This window comes from Arctopsyche grandis, chromosome 4 (genome assembly GCF_051622035.1).
Source record: "Arctopsyche grandis isolate Sample6627 chromosome 4, ASM5162203v2, whole genome shotgun sequence".
NCBI lineage: Eukaryota > Metazoa > Arthropoda > Insecta > Trichoptera > Hydropsychidae > Arctopsyche > Arctopsyche grandis.
The window spans coordinates 32,585,806-32,613,162 of NC_135358.1; the positions used below are offsets into that span (position 1 = coordinate 32,585,806).

The following is a 27,357-nucleotide window of genomic DNA, read 5'->3' on the forward strand; positions in this document are numbered from 1 at the left end:
CACGCCAAAGAGCGAAACAATAATATAAATTTACAATTTAAAGACTTATTTTAGTCATAAAACTGGTTTAAACAATTTTTTTCTTCATTTTAACTATAGCGCCATGAAGGTTGCTCCAAATCGAAACATGGCCCAAGTTATATATACACAGTGGCGGACTGGCCATACAAGCGAACATGCCCAATGGCATGTGGGCCCCACTATCTGTTAGTAAATATGGGCCCTCAGTAAAATTAAATAACTTTTTAACTATTTCACGTGTGTAAAAATTTATAGGATATTGCACTTTGGGACCTAAAGTTTGGATATTTAAACAAAACAAATTTCTTACGATATACAAAAACAGCTAATACCTGCTTTAACAGCCCAAGGATCGGTTAACTTTTTTTATTAGGCTCAAAAGTGAGTTTCAACAATTGCGTGGGCCCTTTTGCCGGGCCCACGCAATTGTCCAACGTCAATATTGTGTATATACCCATAATACCCATGTAACAACTACCTACTTAAATAAAAAAAGGTAATAAACAAATTTCCGTGAATAATATAAACTGAATTGCTTAAAAAAATTTTGATAGGACGATTCATCATCAACCAGCGATTTAAATTTACTTCATACTTTCAAAATAACATTTGATTATACTTCGACGATATAGTAAGATTTAAATACACAATTTTAAAAAGTTTCCGAATATAAAATCTATTCCTAATCTAGACACATCCATGTAAATAGAAATATAGGATAGGGGCCTCCTCCCCAAAATCCCGATTTTCGAGTAACATTAATTGAAAATATTATGCATTTTTTTCAGGGACGTAATTTGGGGGGGGGCATAGGGGGCTAGGGGGAAAGGTCCCCTTTACTTTATTTTGTTGGAATTCTTTTAACCCTGGGTGGGCCCCCTTTGACTCCTGGCATGCACTGATTTCAGTCCCAGTCCGCCACTGTATATACATACATATACATCTATATATTTCATAGTCATAATTAAGCAGACAGTGATGCTAATTTGTGAGCTACCGTTTCAACAATGAAATCAGAGAAATTCTGATCGAATGTCCAATCATACATCGTATGATTCTTTTCAATCGAGATCTAACCAGGTCTCGAACCGAAAACTTCTCAATAGCTAACCACTGCTGCCTTTTGCTGCTTACTTCATTTCAGCAGTCTTTGCAGTAGGCAAATTCCAAATCTAGATTCTAATTGGCTCAAAACATGCGATTCATATTAGTCGACCAATAGGAATAGTTTACTTTTTCCTATACTGCAAACAGCCATGATTTAAAAACTTAAATAAAATACATGTAAAGAACACCGAAAATCATTGTTCTATAGATATATGCCAAGCTTTAAAGATAACCCAGTAAAAGTTTCAAGGAAAACAATTTTCTAACAATAGCACTTTACACACGATCGTGCAATTTCGCATACCGTATGATATGAGGATATTATTACCATGCACACGTCCAAGCAAATCTGTTGATAAGTTCGAGGCGCCTTCTCGTAATACGTATAATATGAAGTGCCAGTTCAACCTTGAAAGTTTGGTCACAGTTTGGCAGAGTGTGACGTAGTTGGCGGTTAGGGTTGCGCCCCGAATATTCAAGAGGCGCAGCCCTCAGGCGCCATTCATACTTTTGCATGGAAAGTGACCGTTTTGTATGCAAAACGACGACGCCGCAATAGGTACCGCATATGTATATGTATGTAAGTATACAGAAGTTGCATCGGTATGCAGCTTCCGCCATTTTTAATTGGCGCCTCTTGACGTTTCACTTTTATCATTCGGTGACGTTTCGATCGACGCTTGTTGTTTCGGATGAAGTGTGATATTTCCGTATATATGTATATGTAGTTGTCCTTGGCTTTTTCATTGGAGGAAAATGAGCCGTATCCGTTTTTGATTTACATATATTTTACAGTACTATATGTGGAATAATTTTATGTTTTTATCGGTTGAATGCTTCAAATATTCTAATGAGCAGTGACTATCTTATATATTCTAACTTATGTTTAACCCTCCCTCACCGCAATTTTTACGTGTTTCGTAATAACTATGTGGTTTTCAAAGGTATACACCCTATATTTGTTGTATTCCTAGAATGAACTACAAAACATTTTTTTTAATAGATTTCGTATGATTTAGAAAAGGGGTACATCGTAAAAAAATACATTTATACATTTCTACGTTCCAAAGTATGATTTAAAGACGGCAGTGATAAGACATATTTTTGACTGTTCGCTTGCATATTCTTGTTGATCGATGAATCAATGCGAGAGAAAGAGACAACTATATTTTCGTAAGCTATTGTTTTCGTCGCTTTTGGCGCGTGGTTATTGAGTCATGCAGTCGCCTGTTGGCTTTACCTATGTGCGTTTGCATGTCGATACTCGTAGTTATTTTTTAATACCAAAATGGTCAAAAACATTTTTGATTTAAAAACAGCATTCATCTGTCCAAATGCACTCCACCCTAATTTCATACGTCTCTTTATCTCTTCATCTTTACTACCAGACATGTCAATTATTTGACCTATAAAAATAATTATTTACTACTTCTACTGGTTTATAATCCAATGGGATGCTATCAGGCATGCAATAACTATTGAACATTAGTTTGGTCTTATCTACGTTAATTTTTAATCCTACTTTTCTACTTTCCCTGTCCAGCTGTGTTAGTCTGTTAAGTAGGTCAGCTGAATCACGAGCTATTAAAACTATATCGTCTGCAAACCGAAGGTGACTCAAGAAGCGATCGTTGATGCTTACTCCGGCTTTGTCCCACTCCAAGTTCCTGAAAACTCCCTCAAGCACCGCATTGAATAACTTGGGCGAGATAGTATCTCCTTGTCTTACTCCTTTTCCTATGCTAAATCTATCTGTACCTGAAAAAATTTTAACCGAAGCTGTGGCATTCTTATGTATTGCAGCTAACAGCCCCACATAGGGTTCCGGTACTCATATTAGATATGAAATAAATCAGCACATAAGATGTAGTAGTAGTATTAGTTTGAACCCTACCTGAAACACCAATCGAACACATACGAGTTCGAACTAAGCAGTACACTGGCACCAATCTAGCAGGGTAAATTTATATTTTTTTCATTCGGAATATAAACAAGGGTATAGTGTAAGTAATGTGCACACATATACACGTCCAGCGTACGTACGGACCGGTCTGGGTGTGCGCTAATAAAGGCCTCCGATGAATTTAAATTTAGTTGCGCGTAGCGGTCCGCAGCCGGAGCTACGGGCTACGGTGCTACGAGCCACCAGTATCGCCAAGTCTTTTCAGCTGAACACTTGCCTTTCTTCAGGCGCTCAGGCCGACGCGGACTCAGGATCGTGGGAAGGGTACGAAGGGAGGGAGCCTTTGTGTGCCTCGCCCAATTTACGGCCAACTTATGCGTCTAATTAGCATACGCTTTCGTGAGCCGTGGGCGAATTTTCACCGAATTGCAGACGGAAAATTCGCGCATGGAGAGAGAGAGTGAGACGTAAACAAACGCACTGATACGGCGGCAGTATGAAAATTTTCAAAGGAAAACGATTGTCTGCGATGTACTCCGACAGAATCATCAGGTGAGTGAGCTGTTGTCCAAAAAAAATATTTTTATTAAAAATATTTTTGTACATCACTGTGTATTTTTTGTGTTTTTGTTTTGAAATTGGTTTGTTTTTAGTTGTATTTTGTCGTAGAAGGAACGTTGAATGTTGTAAAAATCGATAAGTTGACAGATGTCAAAGTCACGTGTTCGCATACAAAATGGCCGCCGAATGTTTTGTTTTGATTGCAGATACGCTTGTTTACATCATTGTAAACAAGCAAAATATTTTTATTTGTAAATGTTAATGTACTACGTATGCAAACATGCATATTTATTTATTTATTTAACATACTTGGGAGAGGCGGCAAAGCCAATATACCCAAGGGGTTTGATTTATCTATACATACCTATATAAAAGTCAATGTTTGTCTGTCTGTCTCGAATAGGCTCTTAAACCACTGAACCGATTACGATGAAACTTTCAGGATTTGTTCTATGCATGTTCGGGAATATTACTGTGAAAAAAAATCACCCAAAACTGGAATGGAAACGGGGAAAACGGCAATGAGCGTCATTGCAACGCATTGTTCCGTTGTTAGGGTAAACATTGCACCACCTGCGTTGTTGGGTAAAATAAACAAACAATTGAATTATTTCAAATGTGTTCGAGGCCTGCGTTTTTCCGACAAATGGGAACGGGAACGGGAACGGGAGCGGGTATGAGAATAGGGACGGGAACGGGAATTATGCGTTATTGTGGCGTTGCAACGCATGCCGGGTTCAGCTAGTACATATGTATATTTACATATATACATAAATTAAATGAGAAAAAAGTAAACAAGAAACAAGAATAAGATATTGGGAAAGAAGAATTACAGAAAAACTTTAAGTTAATGAAATACATCTAGCTTATTCTTAAAAATTTTAAGGTTATTGGATATTACTACGTTTTTGGGAAGACTATTCCAAACTGAAACCACTCTGTTTGAAAAGAAGCAATCTGTGATCAATTTATTCGATTTTTATTTTCGTAGTCTAAGGGAGTGACCTCTGAGGTGAGTGTTTTTGTTGAACGTAATAAGATTAGACATATGACATTTATAATGATTATTTAGCATTTTAAACACTTCAATTAAGTCGCATTTTATTCTTCTTGTCTCCAGTGTAGTGAGATTAATTCTTTTCATTTTCGTTACAAGAAAGTGATATAAGTTCAGAAGGAATCTTTGTAATTTCTCTTTTTGTATATTTCAGATAATATGTAATAAACATATTTTAAAAAAAGTATTAAAAACCGACCACAAATAACGAATCTACACTCACTCGGTTATTCATTGTAATCAATATAATTTTAGAAATGCATTTTTACAAGGTTTTTTTTTATCTTTCGTTCAAAAGATATTCCTGCGGTGCCACTTTACGGTATATATTATACATAGGTAAGATATATAATTTTGACATTTGAATAGTATGTATATTAAGGGTATGCAAAAAAATGAGACGTGTGTTCTTTCTTTCATAATTATTTAACAAAAAGGGATATATTTAATTTTCAAAATTATTTATTAAATAAAAAACGGAATATTATTTCCTTACAGCCCCCCCCCCTCCACTGACAATAAGCTTCAGTATTGTTGTTTTCCTTGGGCCATACATATGTATACAATTTACAGAAGATTCCACTTAAATAGAACACACTTAAATAACACGTGCCGAAAAATTTTGTTTCAAATAGCCAGCTGGCTCTAATAAGCGAAGTTTACAGATTACTCGGGATTTATACCAAATCCCTGAGCCGATTAACCGGCTATCCAACTAAGCAGAATTTACAAATGTATGTACATATGTAGATTTTTATGTTTTTACAATGTATGTATAATACATACATATGTTAGTATTTTAGTAGTGAAAAATCTACAATTTTAAATTTAGAACTACTAAATTTAGAAAATTATCTTATTTATTTATTTATCTTAAAAAAACAGAAACAAGAAGAAAAGCATTGAATAATGGTATATACTAAGAAAAATGATCAAAAAATAGAAATTTTAGGCAAGAAAAGAAATAACAAGGATCAATATGAGAGGAAAAATTGTTAAAAGAAGAGCAAGATCTACATATATAAAAAGAATTACAGGAATACTTGGTAGAACAGGGGTAATGTGAAATAATGAAGAACGGAGGCATATGATTGGGCATTTGAATAGGGTCTTAATAAGGACTATCAATTATATAATTCAAAAGCTTAAACAAAAAACAAATCATAAATTTTCCTCTTTGATTGTAAGGACGTAGATTTTAGAATAAAACGACCACTGTGAAGAAATCTGGAATGGAATTACTATGGTATCCTAATTAGTCCTTAGATGGATTTTGGTAGGGGTTGGTGCCCTTTGGTAAGTTTTTTCAATGCCCGGCTCAGCCAAGCAACGCCGGTTGGTCTTCTATATAAAACTATATTTGTTTTTTCCCTATTCAAATCTACGGTTATCAATTCAGGAGTAGCAAATTTGGTATAATATATAATCACGGTATCTTAAATCAACGTAAACCCGTAGGTGGGCTTTGGAATGGAGACCTTTTTACTAATTTCCACTCAGTCGATCAAGGTATGAAAACGCTAGTTAGTACTATGTAAAACCGTCGCATTTGTTTACTTAAAATATATATGTATGTATAAGCCGTAGAGCGTCTACGCGAGTGTTTGTTTTCATGAGGGATTCTCAGTATACATATGAATAGTTTGTAATAATATAATAGTACGTTGTTCAAACATGGCGTTGATTATTTAGCTATATTCTCGTTTCAAAATTGATGATTTTTGTATCGAAAAATTAATGGGGTTTGTGTTCGATGATTGGTTCGTTTATCGGTTGTCGGTGCGAGTAATAAACACATTAAGAGGCAGTTAGAAACCCCATCAGACCGGCTACTAATACAGAACTGATGAACACTGGAATTAAAACAGATGCGTTTCGGCTGCTGAAGACATCCATCACCCGGACCAGACCAGCCTAGGGGTGACTTTGCCTGCCTGTAACCAACCCTTCTGGGTGAAAATTTGGGACGATTTCCCCTCGATCTACAATATATAAAGGGGAGTGGCAACGGCTACACTTAATCCACCGCTTTTACCCAGCATTAGACCTTTTATATTCTCCATTTCAATTTGATATTAATATCTTCTTAACGATTCAGCTTGAGTTGCAAACATTAGTATCTAATTTCTGTACCCAAAGTATCAAAATCATTCACAACTGCATGAAAGTTAGATCTCTAATCAGTGGTGTCATCGGGTTTCCGATTTATATATACATTAGTTGTTTTACCCGGCTTTGCTCAATGTTTCACGGGAATATGACGACGATTCAATTTTATGTTTTAGATTCAAATAAATTTAATAAAAAAAGAAATGAACATTTACTATTAGATTCGCCATGTTTAAGCTGTTTATATTACAAACACTGAGCGTAAAACAACTAATCCATTGTTCCGGAATTGGGATGACACCACTGATTAGAGATCTGACTTTCATGCAGTTGTGAATGATTTTGATACTTTGGGTACAGAAACTGGGTTTGCTACATATGGTTGCAAACCACGCGGCTGCATGCTCAATATACATTAGAATTAAAGTAAGTCATAAAACGAACAACAAAATTCGACAGTTACCATCAAAAGACACACGTAATCAGTCCATACAAGTATTAGAGATTGAATAAATTTAAACTGAAATAACCGTCCGTTTTGAATCGAAGAATATGCCACACTGAGAGATGTAGAAAATTTGCGAATTTGAAAAATTGTTGAGCTTTTGGCTTCTTTTGGGTATTTCCAGCTCTAGGCAATAAAGTTTATGATTTTTTACTCGGAAATATATCGAGTGCAGCTGTACAGTTCATATCGAATTGCTAACTGTAAATAGCGGACCAACTTTGCGCCGTTCTTTGTTCATTGTTCGTCGTGCTTTGTTCATTTTTATGATGCAACTTTTTTAATGCTCTCTAGTTTTGTAGTTTTCCCTGTTTCCTGGAAAATAGACCCAAAACGCCCTGTTTCCTGGAAAAAGCACGCTTCCTGTTCTACCTCTAGCTAACAGTTATTTTTGCTAGTGCATAACGGAAAAAAGTTCCTTTCTTATACCTGCTATATATTCGACTACGGATGAAACAATATTTTCGAAGATTTTTCCAAACAATGAGTTTCCGGAATCTTTTGATTTTGAACAACAAGTTTCCGAAAACCCACGGAAACCAATAGAAAGACACAACTGTCTCTAATTCTCTCTACCATTCTAACCAATCAACCTTCATCTACTGCTATTTTCATTTATTTTGAACTCTTTGTTTTCTTCGGCATTTTCTTGAATATAATTCCAGCACTTCTTCTACCTATCTGCTATCCATTCGTTCTACTTTACCTTCTCTACTCGTCCGACTACGTCTATTACTTGGGATATAAATACATACTTCTCATCCCATATGTTCATAAATATTTACATACTTTCAATCATAAAGTCTTTATTTCTATTTACGAAATATCTCCAAAAGTGAAATATTTATTAATAATTCAAAATATGATAGGCAGATCGACTGTATATATTATACAATATATGTAGTTCCATTGCATCGTTTGGTCACCCTGGTGTTGCTGGTTCGCAATAAGAGAAATATTTAACCCTTTCCGGTGGTGATTTGAGAGAGGATTAAAAGGGAGGCAGGAAGAAACCCCAGTCGAGATAATTTATGAACGATGAAACACTCCCGCCCGCAGTAATAATTCCTCTACAATTATCTATTCAGTCATAGGTAGCTCGATCAAACCATAGGTACAACCTTTATCTTACCCTAAATTAAATATATAACCACGACAATCTTAAACCGATATTTATATGAAAATTTCCAATTCAAGTACGTCATGAATAAAATAACAGACTTTTTTTGCGAATCAGTTTCATGTATTCGATGTTATATGTACGTATATTACTATTATTTTATGTGAAATTGCATAAAACTGTTCTAAAAAAACGTATGGCATATCAGAGTAGATAGACGTTTAATTAATTTAGTTCGTTTGTACATAAATACTTCTGCATGTGCGATTATGACTTTTATCGCAATGCCACCATAGAAAAAGGGGTAAATATTTCAACCATAACTCATATCCCATCAACGCGTCAAACACTCGCAGGCATTTAATTCTAGCCCCTCCGTTTGATGATGTGCGGTATTTAGCCGTTGCAAAAGGGGGAAAATCTACACGAGGCTATATTAAATATCTCCAGCTAACTTGCATCCGTCTCAAACCCCTCCCGTTTTCGATGCACTTCCCTGAATGCGCCGAATTTGACTGTGGCGAACTTCAGCTTGGAAGATGAACTAATTGAATTTCGTCCGAGACGTGATGCGTAACTCTTGTTGTGGATTAGGTCGAATTTAATTACTAACTAGTTCACTGTGTGCTTTCCAATTTGGTCTGTGGATCGGTCGGTGGTGTAATTGTAAGGCGTAGACTAGAGCTACTAATATTTTAGGACACCACGGTATAGTAGACACGTCTTTGATAATAGACTGTCTCATTCATTTCGTACGTGTTTCTATTTAATTCGATCTTTTTAAGAAATTAGATTGACTTAATAGTAATCATAGTAAATTCAAGACTTGACGTTGTGTATGGACACAGTGGCGTGCCATCATTGGACCAGAAGGATAAATATCTAATTTTAATTAAATATAAATATTTAAAAATATGAACAATTCAATTACGATGAATTAAAATCATTTTTACATGGTTTTTTCAAATGTAATAGTTTATTCGAAGTTTAAAAAGGTAAGTAGGCCCTACTTGAGGTAGTGGAATGTTATGGTATAGTCCGCCGCGTCGTTCGCTTGCACCGACTCATGGTTGACGAATTTTTTATGTATAGATATTTTTTCTAAGACAAAACATTTTTTAATTTATTCGTCTCTTCAAGTATTTTCGCTAAGAATATGTGATTGATCTAAAAATACAGAAATTATGTAAGGATGAATTTTGGTCATAGTATTAAAGCTCATCAAAATTTCACAGAAGTATGTTGAATAATTATATGTATATAAGCAGCAACTTGTTCTAATAAAGCTTTATCTTTGAATTTCCAGTTAAAAAAACCCCAAGTACCCCATTATGTACATACATATACTTATCACTAATTAATTGACTTAATATTTTCACATAATACTGGTCGTATCTTAATCGTGCAAGACATTCCCTATTTTGTATTTTATTATTTGATATTTTTACTTTATCTGATATTATTACATATAATGCTTTTATTTTTTCTGATTATTTATAAATGTATTTTTTGCCTCTGTATATATTTATAAATTTTTATATTTCTCATCTCTCTGTATTTTTTCAACCTTTGGGGCGCATTAGGGACTCATATAAAGCCACAATGGTTCACACTTAAGCTTAAATAAATAAATAAATAATTGTATTGTATCTATATTCGTAGACTTGTCGCTTTGGAGCGATCTTATAAGAAGACAAGTGTACATGTTCGATCGAAATAAAATAAAATAAAAATAATAATAAAATGCTACCCACTCTGTGTCTATCTATGTAATATACATATAATTTGGAAAGAGACTTTGTATGTATGTAACCTTCGTTCGTTGGGTCGTAAATCAATGACGTCATCGAACAAATAATTTGATTCAAAGGATTCGAAGTCCCCGAGGGAAAAGGCACCGAGGGCGAAGCCCTAGGGGGGTGCAAGCGCCGGATTCTGGTATACAAATATTTTTTTATAAGCGACTTACTATATATGTTTGTTTGTTCGTGAGAGTCAATTTAATAAAAAAAACAAATGAGTATTCAAATAAATTTATATAAAATAAAACTATTCAAATAAATTTAATAAAATGTTAACTTTTATATTAGTCATGTTTAAGCGGTTTATATTACAAACACCGAGCGAAGCCGGGTAATACAGCTAGTGACACTATATAATTGTTTATAATTGGCCAGAAAAGTGCACTAGGGTTTACCTATTATACTTTTAATTGAATTTCCAATCAATACATTTTGCATTGAATTGAACCGTACAAATAAAATTAAATATTTACGAATTAGTTTTATTCAATATTCATTTCCTTTCAAGTACTTTTACGTAATGTATACCTTGAAGACTTCACGTTCATATGTTCAGTGAAATATTCATCAATTGAAATACGCGCAGAGGTAGCGCGGTATTAAAATTCCGGCGACAGCTCGAATTTTCCGGGGTTTTCCCGGACTTTTCCACGTCAGAGGCGTGCATAAGCCGCATCGTTATTTTTTCCATGTCCCTTTTTTGGTGTTGGTCCATTTTGGCGGCGAAACGTCCGCTCCTTAACGGTCACAATGGAATCCCGAGTGATGTATGTTCGGCGCGCGTCGGCATGCGGCCAGCCTAATGCGGCCACCACAATAGCGGCCCAAGGCATTGTGTTCCCGAACGGTACACACACACTCACAGAGCAGGTGTCGCGGTTTCTGGAATTGCAAAAACTGCGCAAATCCAAAGTTTTTTCAAATCGGTCATAGCCCCAATGGTAACATGACCAAAAGATCCAATTAATCAGCCTTTCTACTAATTTATTTATTTGAAGCATTGTTATTTTATGTTTCAGTTTGACCCTTGTGGCATTACTGGACTTGGACTACACGTATATTCATATACGTGAGTAAAAAGCCCATTAAAATTCCTGTAAAGGAATAGTCAGATAAGACAGGAGTGCCGGACTTTGCCCAACCTAAAAGATATTTATATAGATCACGATTCGATCACATAAGTTAGTCATCACCGTCGAGACTCTGAGAGTGGTAGTCATTAATATCGAAACGGCAAGTGACGGTCAGCACAGCAGCAGAACAAAGTGAACCAAAGTTAATTAGCGAAACAAAGTTCTACGTATCTTATTTTAAATTCATCATCGTTCCATAATTAAATCTGTAGTTTTCGAATATATCTACCACTAGCATATATGTAACGTTTTTATGGTAATAAAGAAATCCTGGTTTGTTTATTACCAAGTAATTTAAAAAATATATAAACTGTGTTTTGAAACGTGACAACACACACAAAAAATACATTTATACATAATCATAAAATAAAATAACATTATAATAATAGCTGATAAAGTAAAAATACGAAAAAATAAAAATAGTAGGGAATTTCTTGCACCTATAGCCAGCACCAATTTATAAGAATCAGCTGCAAATACAAAACATCTCTACGAGGCCGAAATAGAACAAAACTAACGCGTACATCACATTCAATTATTAATATAATTATGAGCGCAGGCTACTGCGAGTAATGAGGAAAATAAAAAAATATACGCAGACAAAAACAAAAAAAAATATCAAATAATAAAATACAAAGTAGGGCATGTCTTGCACCTATAGCCAGCGCCGATATATGTGCATACATATATGTAGGTATAAGAACCAGCTGCAAATACGAAAATCCTTGCGAGGCCCAAATAGAAGAGAGAAGATCAAAATTCCACTCATACATGACATTCAATTAGAAAAATAATGTTGACCGTAGGCTACAGGTTAAAATAATCACCAATAACCTATGCTCACTGAGGTGGAAAATATCACATTCAGGCTCAGCAGCAACGATTTCATTGATAAGTCGGATAGTTCTTAGAATATGAGCCATTCAATAAAGAATTATGCGAGCAGGAGGTACAACCATAAAATGATGACGTCTACCACGCACATAATTATTAGGGACATAAAGTCTCAACTGTTCAAGCAACGACAGGCATGACGTATTACCACGTAGAAGCTGGAGAACAAAACGAATTAATGATAAGTTTCCCCGAAGTTCAAGGAAATTAAACCCAAGCATGTCCAAAAGGAAAAGAGTAGGGTAGAGATATGGGTAATGCCCATACTCTTTCCTATATAGGAAACGAACTGATGTACGCATTCGTGCACTTGCTTAAAACAGAGTATCATCTTACGAAATGTCAGTTGTTGCCATGGGTGCTATTGAATTGACAAATTCAGTGTGCTTGAATCACAATATGAGACGAGAGGTTCCCGGAAAGATGCACTAAATTGCACTGAATAGTAATTCGAGAAGTCATAATTAAAAGGTTAGCACCCTCGGATATCATCCAAATACCCCTTGTCGCTTTTTTTATGGAATTCTATTGCATTACTTCTCGTTAAACATCTTTGAAAGTTTAGATGTCTCGAGAGTGCAACTACCTCGAGTGCTTTTTTCCGGTCAGAGTGGGGGGGCATGTGCTGACCATAGTATCTAAGCATTTATTCGACTTCTTACAACGAGTTTCGCTATTGCCTACTAAAAAATTACTACTAACCAAATCCTGTGATAGAATATAAAGTCGTGGACTTCATATGGGCGATCCCCATAGCAGGGCTTCCGCAACGTTGGTTCGCGGGCCGATTAGCCCGAGGCGGCTATAAGTAATCGATTGGAATTGACAAACGAAGCGGTCTTGTGTTAAATTCCACTTAAACTCCCCGGCGACAATAAAATAATAAGGGCGCCTTGTGATGTAAATGCACCTAGCCTGAGGCTATCGTGGGGGACTTTCCTGGATACTTTCGGGCACCGCGAACTACCCCCCCTGGTCTCCCTTATTTTCCACGCCAAACATTATTGCAGTCGCTTGTGCGAGCGGGCCGCTAATGAGATTTAAATTGTAAAAAAAGCGGTCATGAATAGAATGGATCTAGTGGGTACTATAGCACATGGTGTGTTGAAGATTTAACGATTGCCTAGTTCAGTACCAGCGATGATGTTCATGACAGAATCCTTGACTGTTGCACTTTACATATGCATTTTAGAAGGTCAATATATGTACATATATGAACTTATGCGGCGATTTGTTTATGTGTGATGTGTGCAGTCTTATAGCCTCCCAAAATCAGATTGCAACTGTATCAAACATCTTCAACTGTTTCGTTCCTTTTATATGGGGACAATTTAAATGCGCATTTTGTTAAACAAATGCGCATTTATCGCAAGTACATATTTCATAAAGTTTAATTGAATTATCTCGCAGATAAAGCTCAGTGAAGAGATGTACTTTTAGCAGTGAAATGTCAGATCTGACATATTTGGCCAAAAATCAATATATATCGTGTATTACATTACACGAAGCTACACGCCAAATTTGAAATTTATATATACATATGAGAGTTAAAACTATAAATATTTATATATTAGAGATAACGAGAACCTATAGAGCAAATTTTATAAAATATAGAGTGAATTATAGGCGTTTAAACAATTGAAATCTGATATAGCCATATCATGGCGAACAGGTTAGAAGATAGGTTATAGTAGCTTGCTAGACGTCACCGTACCCAAAATTCTGGATATTTGATACGCATTGTATACGATATTTTATCTCCAACGTAATGGCAGGCGATATATTGATGACCAAAATGAGCAATATGGCAAAGTATGAAAACGATCGGATAAGAGATAAGATATATAAAAAATTACCAATTACACCAAAACCATGTGAAATGCATAAGAGGTATGTAAAAAATATTATATCGTCATATCATATCATATCTAATATTTAATTTCGAAAGAGACTTTGTCAAAAAACAAGTCAACGTTTCTATGACGACGATTCGATTGGTTGAATATTAATATTTGTTATTAGATTCGTCATGTTTACGCTGATTATATTACAAATACTGAGCGAAGCCGGGTAAAACAACTAGTATATCATATCGCGATTCTGTCTGTCTGTCTGAGATAACGCTCGCCATACTATAATAGTCGTTTCGATTCGACATACATATGTACGTCACAGCTAAACCACTGCCAAAACGTATACGAAGATATAATAACAAAAGAAAAAAGCTTCTATATATACTATTTGCTACCAATGTTTCCTCTTGGCAGATAATTTACCGCCATCTATTGAAAATATATTTTTCTATTGGTGTTTTATATTGTTTACATGTACATATGTAGTGAGATAGGTAGTTTTTACCTTTTTACATACCTCCTTTGCATTTTTTATATTAAACAATTAAATATGAATATTAAATTAAATATATTTAAAATGTGTGTGAAAAAAATTTGACCGCATGTGGATCGAACCGACACATTTCTTTTATTTTATTTTTATTGAATAACTTATGTAATATGCTAACACCCATGCGATGATGACAACACTAGTTTGAAAATACATATAGGTTAATGTTAAGATGTACAATTTAAAAATAATATCTCAACATTAAAGAAACCTGCAAAAGAAAAAATATATAATTAGATCATAAAACAAAAAAATCATATGTTCCTTTAATAAAATATGTATTTGTACACTTAAAAAGTAACAAATGAGATCAAATACCTCTAATAAATAAATATAAAATAAAAAATATTTGATTATTTAAAAAATTGCAAACCCATCGTTTTAATTAGGTCAGAACTTTAATATCAAATGGGGGGGGGGGGGGGGCATTTGATAAGTTATTTTCACAACAAAAAAATAAATACAAAGCAACCTAAAATGAATGAAATACGCATTATTGTTGGTTTATCTTTATTATTATTATTATTCTAAATATGCATAAACTTTATTATTAATTAACAATATTCATGTAATGAAATGGTTAGTTTATCCGTTTTTGTACGATACGCTAATCACATTCATAATTTAATTTTACAAAATATACCAGTCAATGAATTATTTTAAAATATATAAAACTAAAAAAACATATTCTATTTGCACTATACATTCATACGAACATACGTACATATGTATGTATAGGTATAATCTCAGGTAAAATTAAAAAAGGTGTTCGTCATAATATAATATATCAAAACCCTAGCATTAACATAATACAAAATGTATATTTATCTTACATTATTTAATTGACGTCACAGCCATAATAAATTCAAATTTTTCACCCATAAAACGCTTAACACGACATTAAAACACCCGACAAGTGCAAATTTTCATTCATAATATCAGTAATAAAAAAGAATTTAAATCAAAAAATAAAATCATACGACAACCACCCTACAAAGCTGAATTATTGCAAAGGACCAAAACACGTCGTTCGAAAACGTGTCACGCAAAACGATCCACCCCCCTGTGTAAAATCACACCATTGTTCTGCGAAAGATGTAAAAAACCGACCTATATTATACATACATATATACATACATACATATATAAAACGACTAACTAACTAACTAACCGGTGATTTGTTGAACGACGCTCGTAACTCACACCGATTCATAAAAGCATAATGCGCGCCGAAAGGGCCGCTATTGCACAATGCACTCACAATGACCGTTATCGTTGCACTTTCATATGCATACATATGCGAACGTATATAATAAATAAAATAGCACTTTTTCGCGGGTGGTTTTAGTCACTGACGGGAGGGGAAAAAGTCGCCGCGGGGCGTCTTTGTCATGGTTTATTGGTCCATCCATCGACCCATTCTCGTCCTTCGAACTGCTATGGTTAATACGGCTTATTATCATATTTGGATATAATTTGTGACAAATGTTCAGGAGCTGGATGTGTCCCAAGGGCGTAGTGCTTCGCACCCATTATATGCAGTGTAGTCTAATTATTGCTTTTAGACTTAATTGGATTCATTTTTTCCGTTCGGATGTTCCATTATAGTGTGGCGAACGCCATAAACGTTAAATAGGACAAAACTATATCCCTGAAATACAAAACTCTATCCCCAAAATAAAATAATTGTGTTGAAATGCCACAATAAAGCATGCAGTTCCCGTTTCTCGATGTGTTTCGATAAGTGATTGTTTCAGTTTCAAATTAATACTTAATAACAATCACTGTTCGACAAATGACGACTTTTTTTTTTTGGTTCAGAGACGAGATATGACTTTTCTTATAGATCTATGCCCAGTGAACAAGAATCTGGTAATAAAAAATGTTGATTGGCTCGATATTCTGAGATATATGTATGTGTTTTTTAAATCGCGCGATTTTTCTATATCTTGGTGTTCTTCGGTCGATGTCTAAAAATATGTCAATTTTATGTTCAAAATGAATATTAGAATGTATAGTCGGGTATTTTATCTTTCATTTTTAGTACTTTTCAACATTCAAATCTCTTTAAGTAGTCGTCCAGTTCATATCAAAAGTCAAAAGTACGTATTTTCATTTGGGATTTTTTCCCACTGTTAATACTATTTTATATTAAGTATTTTCTATTGAAACAAATTTATTGGGATAGTGTTCTAGCCACACTATTTTTTGTTTTCGTTTAAAAGGGTTAATGGGAAGTGTACTGAATTTTAAATCGCTAAAATTGCGGGCAAAAAGCTCGTACTGGTATTTACTCGTATTTACACGAATCTGAATTGAATTAATAGGTATAATATATTAAATTGTCTTTATTTTATTTTATTTTACATATATACCAGGAAGGCCTTATAGGTAAATCCCAATGCGCCTTCCTGGCCAATTACAAATTACAATTACGATTAAAAATGCAGCATTTTTATTATAAGTCGTTGAATTACGAGACACTGAAAAACTCGCAAATTAACGAGACATCTATGAATTGTACACAAATTTTATTGTACATCAATCATACTTCAAATAGTGGTGACATAGTAGGTAGGAAGGATTTTTAGCCAATTTTTTCCGGGAACCGTTTCAATAATGAAATCAGAGAAAATTGGCAAACTCTGATAGGAAACGATCAACCTGGAGTCACAAATCCAGGTCTGACCAACAGCATTCGTTTTCATTTGAGGCCTGGACCCAGGGATCGAACCCGGCGCCTTCTCGACGCTAAGCAGAAGCTTAACTACCGAGCTATGCTGCTGGCTAATGTGAGATTTAAATAAAATTCCACTTAAAAAAATCAAATTTCGGCTAATCTTGTGGATTAATAACAAAAATTATATTGATAACTGACTTACCTCGATAAAATAAACGAATCGTAAAATCATAATTACGAATATTATTATTAAGAGGTTTTTTCCCGTTTTTTTTTCACAGCAATCATCCCGGACATGCATACAATAAATCCTGAAAGTTCCATCGTAATCGGTTCAGTGGCTTAGGAGTCTATACGAGACACACAGACAGACATTCACTTTTATATATGTATATAAATAAGATATATGTATATTGATAACAAATGTACAATGTTTCTGGCCAGGAAGGTGCATTGGGGTTACCTGTTAGACCTACCTGGTATAAATTAAAAATAAATAAATAAATGTATAGATAAATGGGAAAACTCTAACAGGAGAAGGTCGATCTGGTTTTAGTAACCGTTCAGATCTTCCCAGCAGCGATTGACGTACTCGTAATCATCGATAATATCCAAAATAACTTTTGATTTCTTAAATATGTAAATTGCATAATTATAATGTCGAAGTTCAGACACGATATATCGGCCGAACTATGTACATATGATCAACATTCTGTCAACGATTAGATATCGCATCGCACGTATAAGCGTGTGTTTTGGCGAGGATTTGAATCCGTATCGATTCATCGTCACACTCTCGAGTTATAGATGGACTAATCCAGCGGTGCTCAAAGCGCGGCACGCGACCCCCACGGGTGCATATATGTAATTCCCCCATTCACGCTCTGACTGCATAATGCACGGCTAATCCCAGAAACCAGGGCCGGCTCAGGATTTCGCATAATTTGAATATGTTTTTTCAACCATACGTATATATGTGAGATTGTGTGTGTGTGTGCGCGCGCAACAGGTTGTATTATAAAACCCAAAGTGTCGATAAGCTTTCGAACTCGGCAATAAAATGTTTATTATAACTGCGTCTTCTGCTCGTCGTAAACTGACGCTCTCAAACTGTCGTCGAAATTCGTGTACATTGTATTTTTATTTAAATTATGATTTTATTATATGTATATTCGTTCGTTTATTTAAGAAGCAGAAAAAAATATGTCTGCTATGCATATCAATGCACAGTTATATTATATTATATATAATTTGGTGTACATACATACTACATATATTATGACATCATAAAATTTTGGAAGGGATCGAAACCTTTTTGAACGGTTTTTTCTTTTATCAATGTATGTACCTGAACAACGCCGGCTACTAGCTTCATAAAAAATATTAATAAATTAAAAATAATATCTATATATATATGTATATATAAAAATCAATGTTTGTCTGTCTGTCTGTCTGTCTCGAATAGGCTCCTAAACCACTCAACCGATTACGATGGAACTTTCAGGATTTGTTGTCTGCATGTCCGGGAAGATTACTGTGAAAAAATAACGGGATAAAACCTCTTAATAATAATATTTGTAATTACAATTTTATCGACGCGAAAGTATGAAGCGCCAGTGTGTAGTTAGGAAATGTTTACGTTGGTAACCAACTTGCGCGCACGCATGCCAACGTACAATTACATTACGTACCACTCATACCAACCTTACATTAAGTACCACTCATAACAATCCTACATACAATGTATATAAATCAATGTTTGTCTGTCTGTCACGTATGCGTTCCTATACTTTACTATAATTTAATTTGATAATTAAGTATTAATTTGAAACTGAAACATTCACTTATCGAAACGCATCGAGAAACGGGAACGGGAACGGGAATTGCATGCGTTATTGTACGATGGAACTTTCATGATTTATTGTATGTATGTCCGGGAAGCTTACTGTGAAAAAAAATCGGCCAAAAAAAGGAACGAAAACGGGAAAAACGGGAATGAGTGTCATTGCAAAGCAATAATTTCAAATGTTTTCGCGTCGCGACCTGCGTTGTTAGGGTAAAATAAACAAACAATTGAATTATTTCAAATGTGTTCGCTGCCTGCGTTTTTCCGACAAATGGGAACGGGAACGAGAACGGGAACAGGAACGGGAATTGCATATGCTATTGTGGCATTGCAACGCATGCCGGGTTTAGCTAGTATTATATATGCAGTTTTTAGTTAATCCATTACACAAATCTAATGAATCATTTAAGTTTTGTAGTGGTACAAAATTGTAAGCTAGAACATTTTTGGTTTGTCAATTACACTGGGCAACAAAAATAAAACTACCGGAGTGCAAAATAATCTATCATTACCCACTATATTCAAATATGACAATGATTTTTATTGTTTGCTCTGGTTTATGAGATATAAGCGCTTAAAAAATACGCATTTTTACAGATTTTTAACTCAAAATTTAGAATATCTGTTCAAAGGTGAGTATTGGAATCGATAATTAGAACTTTTTTCTATCGATTATTTTTTTTTAATGCTTTTAAATACTTATAATTAATTACTTAGCAAACTTTAAATTTCAAAAATAAACTTTTTTTTGTTACAAATTTTGCACAATCGATAGAAAATAAAGTAAAAATTGGCTATCGATTTAAATACTCACTTTTGGCTCGGCAATATAAGATTTTGAGTTAAAGATTGCAAAAGCCAAAAATTGTTCATTTTTAAAATGCTCATATCTCATAAACAGAATTAAACCAACAAAAATCATTGTCATATACGAAGTAAGTGGACCAAACTCAGGAAAGATTGGTTAGTCTCCGCGCTGGTAAGCAAAAAAACGTGATTTTTTTGTTGCTCAGTGCTATCATTTGCTGTATATTTCACTTTTTAAATCTCTCAGAAGAATCTGTGATGGATGCTTTCTGAAATATCACTACTTAGTTTATTTAGTTAAAATTAGATTGAATTTGGTATTTGTAATCCTCTGATTATTTGTTTTTATTTTCTATTCCTTTGTACCAAATATTTCAAGAGACTCCTTTGAACCATTTCTGGGATATCAATCCTCAGTAATTTTCCCGAATTCTCTGATCTTTTCTATTTTATTTTAAAATACATTTTTTTAAATTCCTCATTTCAAATATACCCTAGTCAGGTTTATCGAAGCCATTCGCAAATTCGACTTTATAAACATATGTAGTTCATAACATTAACGGTTCATACTACAGGATATTGAAATCTACCAACTGCTTATCTTTTGATCCAAAATTGATAATGGTTTGTTTACACTTTCAGTATTTTTCATCATCACTTTTGTTAATGACTGGCGACTATAGCTCTTCAAAGAACTAAACCAATTAAAAAGTTGTCAGAGATGTGTCTTTCAAAAGAAAAAACTTGGCTCAAAACTTGAACCAAAAGCTCAATTTTTTTTATTTATACTATAATGTTATTAAATTTCCACCAATGAAATCCATTCCTTTCCATTATATGTACATATGTAGTTTCGTGTATGTGCGAATGGTATTACTTTACGTACATTGCGTGCGGATTAATGTCAGACAAAGCAAACATATCCGCACAATATCGCAATAATGCGACACGGAATTATGTCACTTTTTCGCAAATAACTCAATTTTGCGCCACAATGGGTCGGCTTATTATCGCTTATATCGGGATTGGGTTCGCACGCTCCTCAACAATTGAGACAACTCATTCAAAGCAAGGGAAAAATCGATATCGACATTTGAAAAACAGCACTATGAGAAAGTGCTCGAGGCTGGGAAGTCGACCTTAGACCACTTTCTATGCGAGACAGTGTTGTTATTATTTTTTTTTTTTCGTCGTACTTGTTCTTAAACTGTTGTTGTCTGCGAGTTTGCTTCTCACACCTGTTGCAGTTTGCAACTTAAAAAGCACACGATGGGAAAAAAAGCGTACAAAATCGACTGTGCCTTTTATGATGATGATGCGCGACTAATAACGACCGAGGATATTTATGAAAATTGTCGGGATGCCGTTTATTTCTGGACTAATTATTTACGTTTTAGGGTTCCAAGGTCGAGGAAGATATCCAGGGTTTCGAAGGGAGTTGTAATTTCCATCGGGGTAGCCGTGACGATGGCTTAATTGCAAGGGTCAACGTCAAGCAGCACCGTTTAGACGTAACTACGGGCTCTTTGTAGCTACGTAAGGTCTTTCATTATGTGTCAGCAGTCATTATCTTAGAGGGAAACTAGCTGATGCCTCTTCTAGGGCCTAATGGGAGAGAAGGGGAAGGCTAGCCCCCACACCCCCTCGTCCCGAGGATGGGGTTTCGGTAGCTGGTGAACAAATGCGATGATTGGACTTAATTCGATGAACGGCAATTATAGACTGAAACGGTCAATTCTGGCTGGATAGGTAGCAAACGCATGTGTGTGTGTATGAGGCAATTTGAATAATTATGGATGTTTGAATTATTTTTGGAAATTTGCAGTAGTTAGTACAATAATTCTATCTATAATATATATGTAGAACATTTTTTAAATTTTCAGTTGTCATTCTTTAATCAAAATCAGCACTTGATTTATTAGTACTACTCTGTTACAGGAGACTGTACTGAATTATTTCTGATATACTATGCCATATTCAACTATAGCAGGGTTGTCCGGCGTCCCGATTAATCGGGATTGTCACCAGTTTTAAATCTCTATTCCCGGTGTCCCGAACAAACCACTCGGGACGCCCAATTGTCCCAGTTTATTCCTTTATAAATTCCTATAGAAGTTTTTAACTCAGAATTTAAAAAAATATGTAACATAAACTATAAACAAATAGTCGTTCTGGACCAGACGTTTATGACTGCTTTTTTTCCTATTTATAACTGATGTTTATGATTTATGTTCCCATTTATGACTGATATTTAGATGTTTATGATTGCTTTTGTTCCTATTTAAGTAATTAATTTAATTGAATTATTTAATATAAATAAAAAATTATTTGATCCGATTTTTTTGCGGGGGGGATGTCCCGGTTTGAATTGCATGAAATCCCTAAACTATAGGCAAAAAGAGTCAGTTTCATTAAAATAAGTGTGTATAATAAGAAGGTATTAGCTATAATCCTATGACGATTTGGTTTTTTTGTTCAACATACATACATAATTTTTAATGAAAGCATCCTTTCAAAGAAGATGGGTAACACTTGGTAGCAAGTGACCAGGATTTATATTTTATTTTATTTCTCCAAATATACACCTATATAATGCAGGGTCTTCATATTTTATGTATTCCTCATCAAATTTTTATGATTCGAATTATGTATGTCATTACTAAATCAAAACATTGATCAATGTCAACGGAATTAACTATTTTCGTGGGGCGCCCCTTGTACACGTGTCTCATAGAAGAGAGAGAGGGTAAATTCAGTACGCGCCACGCTCAACGGCCAGTTTTAGAATGATGTCCGCCTAGAAATGACAGCTCTGCTTCAGCTGTTATTTTTTGCATTTTTCGCACTTATTTTAATATTATTCGACGTTTGATACACGATAAATTGGTTTTAATAGCTAAATTATACTAAATAATTTCGCAGATTTTGGATTATTTTAACTTATTTAACTGGATGCTTGGCGTTCAGCACATTGGCTAGCTTTTTTTTATAGCAAAATAAGGCAAGTGTAAATTATTGTTAAGATGTGTATGTAGTACTATATTTGTATCATATATGTATTAGAAACAATAACTTACGATACGAGTGCAATCAGACCGAATCCGATAATATGGTCACATGAACGTTACTCGTACGTTAATCACCTATTTTATTAAGAAGTCTACTTAAATCAACCAAACAAATATTCGTCGACAAACTTGTCTGTTGTAGAATTGCTGGCTATGATTTTACGTATATAAATGGATGCTTGACGTCCAGCACAGTGGCTGGTTGATTTTTCCAGCAGAGTAAGACAATTGTTAACAGTTTTTTTTAATAGTCTGTTAGCTTCTTATACAATATTGGGTCAAAATCCAACGTCTTGAGAAGATTCTTTCAGTAGAATTTATCTTCTATTGCTAACGGAATTTGCTTCCACAGTAGTCCCCCATCTGATGTACCAATTTTTTCAGCCTCTCCTGGGTTATATTATACTACCACTCTTTTCCTAACTGTACATACAATTCTATCTTGGAACATTTCCTAGCCAGATAAATTTAATATCCATTATCTTAAAAGAACCTGCCGCTATACCATACATCTTTGCCTCACCTATTACACTCATACTTTCATCTATTTATCGTCCTCACAAAGTTTGGTAAATAATCTATTATTTGTAACATAAAAAAGACAATATCGTCGACTAAACAAATACAATATTTTAAGATTATTATCTAGAAAAATATCTATTATATTCACGTTGTCAAAATAGGTGTTGACAAACATTGTTTCAGATAGCACGATGGTAATAATGAGACCGCAGAATTCAATCTAAAATTTAAGGCAGTGTACGTGAGTGTATAAAATCAACAGATAGCGACTGTCAAAATCAAACTTACAGAGCACAGACAGTACCAAGGAGTGTTTGCTTTTAGGTTTGAGACGCACAGCTCTTAGTGTTAAGTTGGAGCGGCGGGTGGGCAAACAGCGCCTTGTTATTGTGTGTCGGTGTAATGAGAGACATTAGGGACGAGGGCGGAGGCTCTTGGGTGGATATATACCCTCCCCAAACCTACCCTCCCACCCACCCCCTTTCTCCAAGTACACCTTGTATTGATTACCGGGGGGCGCGCATCCGCCGCGGTGCCGCCCCCCTGAGATTAGCCGCCAGGGGCACCGGCTGACCTGCACACCTGCACTCTGGCCATCACCGTGCCACACTAAAGTTGACCCCGACTTCATTTCTTTAATTAAAACCAATATCTGAAGCAAGGTAACGAGCTACAGGATGCTACTCTTGTTCCAATACTCACGTAAAGGAAAGATACTACATATCTTTACGCCAAAATATTTTCTTACCGCCACTTCATCTTCTGGGTCTTGTTTTGTTTCTGTATCTTACAGAAGAGCTTTCGTGGGGAAAGCCATCGTCAAGACTTTTGATAACATGGTAATTAAAAATGATAAGAAGAAGCAACATTTGGAAGTCTAAAATAAAAGTGAAGGAAATAATATTTGAAATTTACATACTCCTAATGATAATTTTACATGAATGTACTCTGAATGTTATTTTTTAAATACCTCCTTTACGTTTCACATGGCTTTCGTGTTATTTTTCTCTTACGTTTTTATAATACACCTAATGCTAAATGCTATCGTTATTTTTATTCCTTTTAAAGTCTTAATAATCTGTATTCTTTCTTCGTCTTATTTTTTTCTTTTCCTTATTATTTTTAGTTTTCTTTTACATCTTTTCATTATTTAAAAAAAATTTGCGGATATACGGGATAATGATACGGTTCAGTCTGCCATAGGATGAGTCTTTATATTTTCAACGCGTTAACCAGTATGGAAATTTCAAAAATACAAAATTGAGTATATGTTGTGCCTAGAGATATTTAATAAAGTAAATATACGCGAACAAGGTGCACAACCAATCAGCGAGAAGTGGTCTTCGTGGACTAAAACGTTTGGCCAATTAGAGCAACGACGATACATTCCGACCAATGGGTGCATTTTAAGCATACGGTATAGGCGTGACGAGCGATCATGTCGAGAAGACGCGGGGAAGTGGGGTAGCGGAGAAGTGGGGGGAGTGTGGAGCGTCTAACATGTGCTACTGATATTGAGCGCCGAGTGAAGTCAGGCCGAGCGACAGGTGACGTCAGCGTCATATGCGCTGCGAGGGAGAAGACACACACGCACACATATTTTTATCTGCAGCGCGTTTATCGTATGTTTAACGGAAAGCTGAATGAGGTTGATCTGTTTGGTATTTCCCTACATCAATTCAGGTCTAACATCAAGAGAATCTTGACCGATTAATTCATTTTTTCTCCTATTCTATTTTTCCAATATTTCCATTGTTTTTATATTTTAGTTTAGTTATGTAATGTGCTATTTAATCATATTATAGCTTTCATTCTTTTCCTTTTCATTTGTTTATTTTGTATTTTCCTTTTTCATTTGTTTTATATTTGTAAATTTCAATTTCTTCTTACATTCTATCTTATAACCTTTTCCAAATATTTTAATACTATAGTTTAATTATGCAATGTACTACATATTTTGTCATGCCTTTATTCTTTACTTTTTAATTTGTTTTCCTTATATTTATCTTTTTCATTTTTGTAAAAATCTATTATTGGAGTCGGATGTTACATATATTATTTATTTACTTTTTGTTTTTTTTATACCTATCTCTGTACATCCTGTCTGTTGATTTTTCAATTAATAAAATAAATAAATATTCATTCATAATTTTGAACGAATGAACGGGTTGGATAGACGAGTGTGTAATGCGCGCACTCAACTTTTTCTATAAACACGTGCGCGCGCGCCTATAAATTACCTAACATTATATTTCTATATAACATGTAATGCTATTTTAATTCGTGTATCACTGCCTTTCCGTAACCACCCGTTGAAATCAACGGGTACAATACCAGTCTCCAGTGGTGTAGTCAAGCCAGGTCGCTGCCCTGGTACTTATTTTTGAGCCAGGTCGCCACCCTGGTACTTTGATATAAAAATTGTTTTTCGAGTACAATTAAAAATGTTTTTGCTTATATTTCATATAAAATTTTGTATACCAAATATTACGAGTAGACTCTCGTTTTAACATTTGGTGACTACGACCGTATCCTCACTCAAATGCCCATTTGATTGCAGAAAAAAAATTAAAAACAGCCCAACAACAAACCATTGAAAAAGTTATAGACACTTTGAATGATTTTCTTTGACAAAACTTTCAGAACTGTATATTAAATGAAGGGGTTGGTACAAACGATCGACAAGCGCCAGACAGACTGAACCACAGATAAACTGGATGGCTGCTTTAAACGCAACTCTAGACTTCACGAATGATAGATTGCACATCAGATGACGAGTAACCTTTCGATGTGCACATATGCAATTATTAAAATTAAGTTGGATCTTTCTGGCGAGTTTAATAAGGCAGAATTCGGAACTAAAGTATCAGAAGCACAGAACGTATAGAGGGTAGGTATGTCGGGACTTCGGGTAGATTTCGCTTAGTGTAAGTGCGAGCAGTGCGCACGCATAAGGTACACGTGTCGTTAATCTGTGATTCAGTCTATCTGGCGCTTGTCGATCGTTTACACCGCATCGTAAATGACACTTTGACAAAATTTTCAGAACTGTATATTATATTGCAAAAAATAATGAGCCTTTCTCAGACTATTTTGATTGACTTTTCAAATTAATTAGCATTTGATTTTTTTATAAATATTTGTACTACCAATATTACGATACATATATTTTAAGTAACGAAAAAGGTGGGAGGAGGGGGGGGGGGTGGTCGTAAAAATCAACACCACCCTGGTACTTTTTTATTTAGCACTGCTAGTCTCTTAAAAAAACTTTCAACTTAAATCCGCCATGGAATAGATATTGTTTTCAGAAAATGGTTGAATGGAATGAATTAATATCAATATCAATTCTTGCTACCTTGACGTCACCACATTAAAGAGCCACTTCAAATCATATTCTCCACGATATGCCATAACCCAAAATAATTAAAAACTTGCTTCAGATACACCGCATATTTTTTTATCCAGTTCTATGCTCCGTCCCTCTTTCCCCTCCAAAAATTATTTCAACCCCTTCCAAGACGGTAAAATATGCTTCCAATTGTACTAAGAACATTACTTTTACGAAGAGAATTATTATTTTAACACGAGAGCATTAAACAACACCCCTATGTTCGTAAGGTGCACCGCTTCATGACGGGATGATACTTAACATTTTATATTCGGATGCGGTTTAATAAGACGCTCCCTGGATGACGGTATCCAGACCTGTGAGGTGGTTAGTTATGCGGCGGTTTGGCAACCCTGATTGCCCAAAACTAGGGCTGTTGCCACTACTAGGTACAGGAGAGTGATCATCATGCTGCGGTTACTCTACAT

The 27,357-nt window shown here is 34.9% G+C and overlaps 1 long non-coding RNA gene across 1 annotated transcript in view; it reads left to right on the top strand.

The window, feature by feature from the left end:
- Positions 1–3,275: 3,275 nt before the first annotated feature.
- The window catches only part of LOC143911133 (uncharacterized), a 112,118-nt gene continuing 88,036 nt past the window's right edge, over positions 3,276–27,357 (top strand). The window contains exon 1 of the long non-coding RNA XR_013260549.1: positions 3,276–3,583. This is a non-coding gene — a long non-coding RNA (uncharacterized LOC143911133). The remainder of the gene's footprint in view (positions 3,584–27,357) is intronic.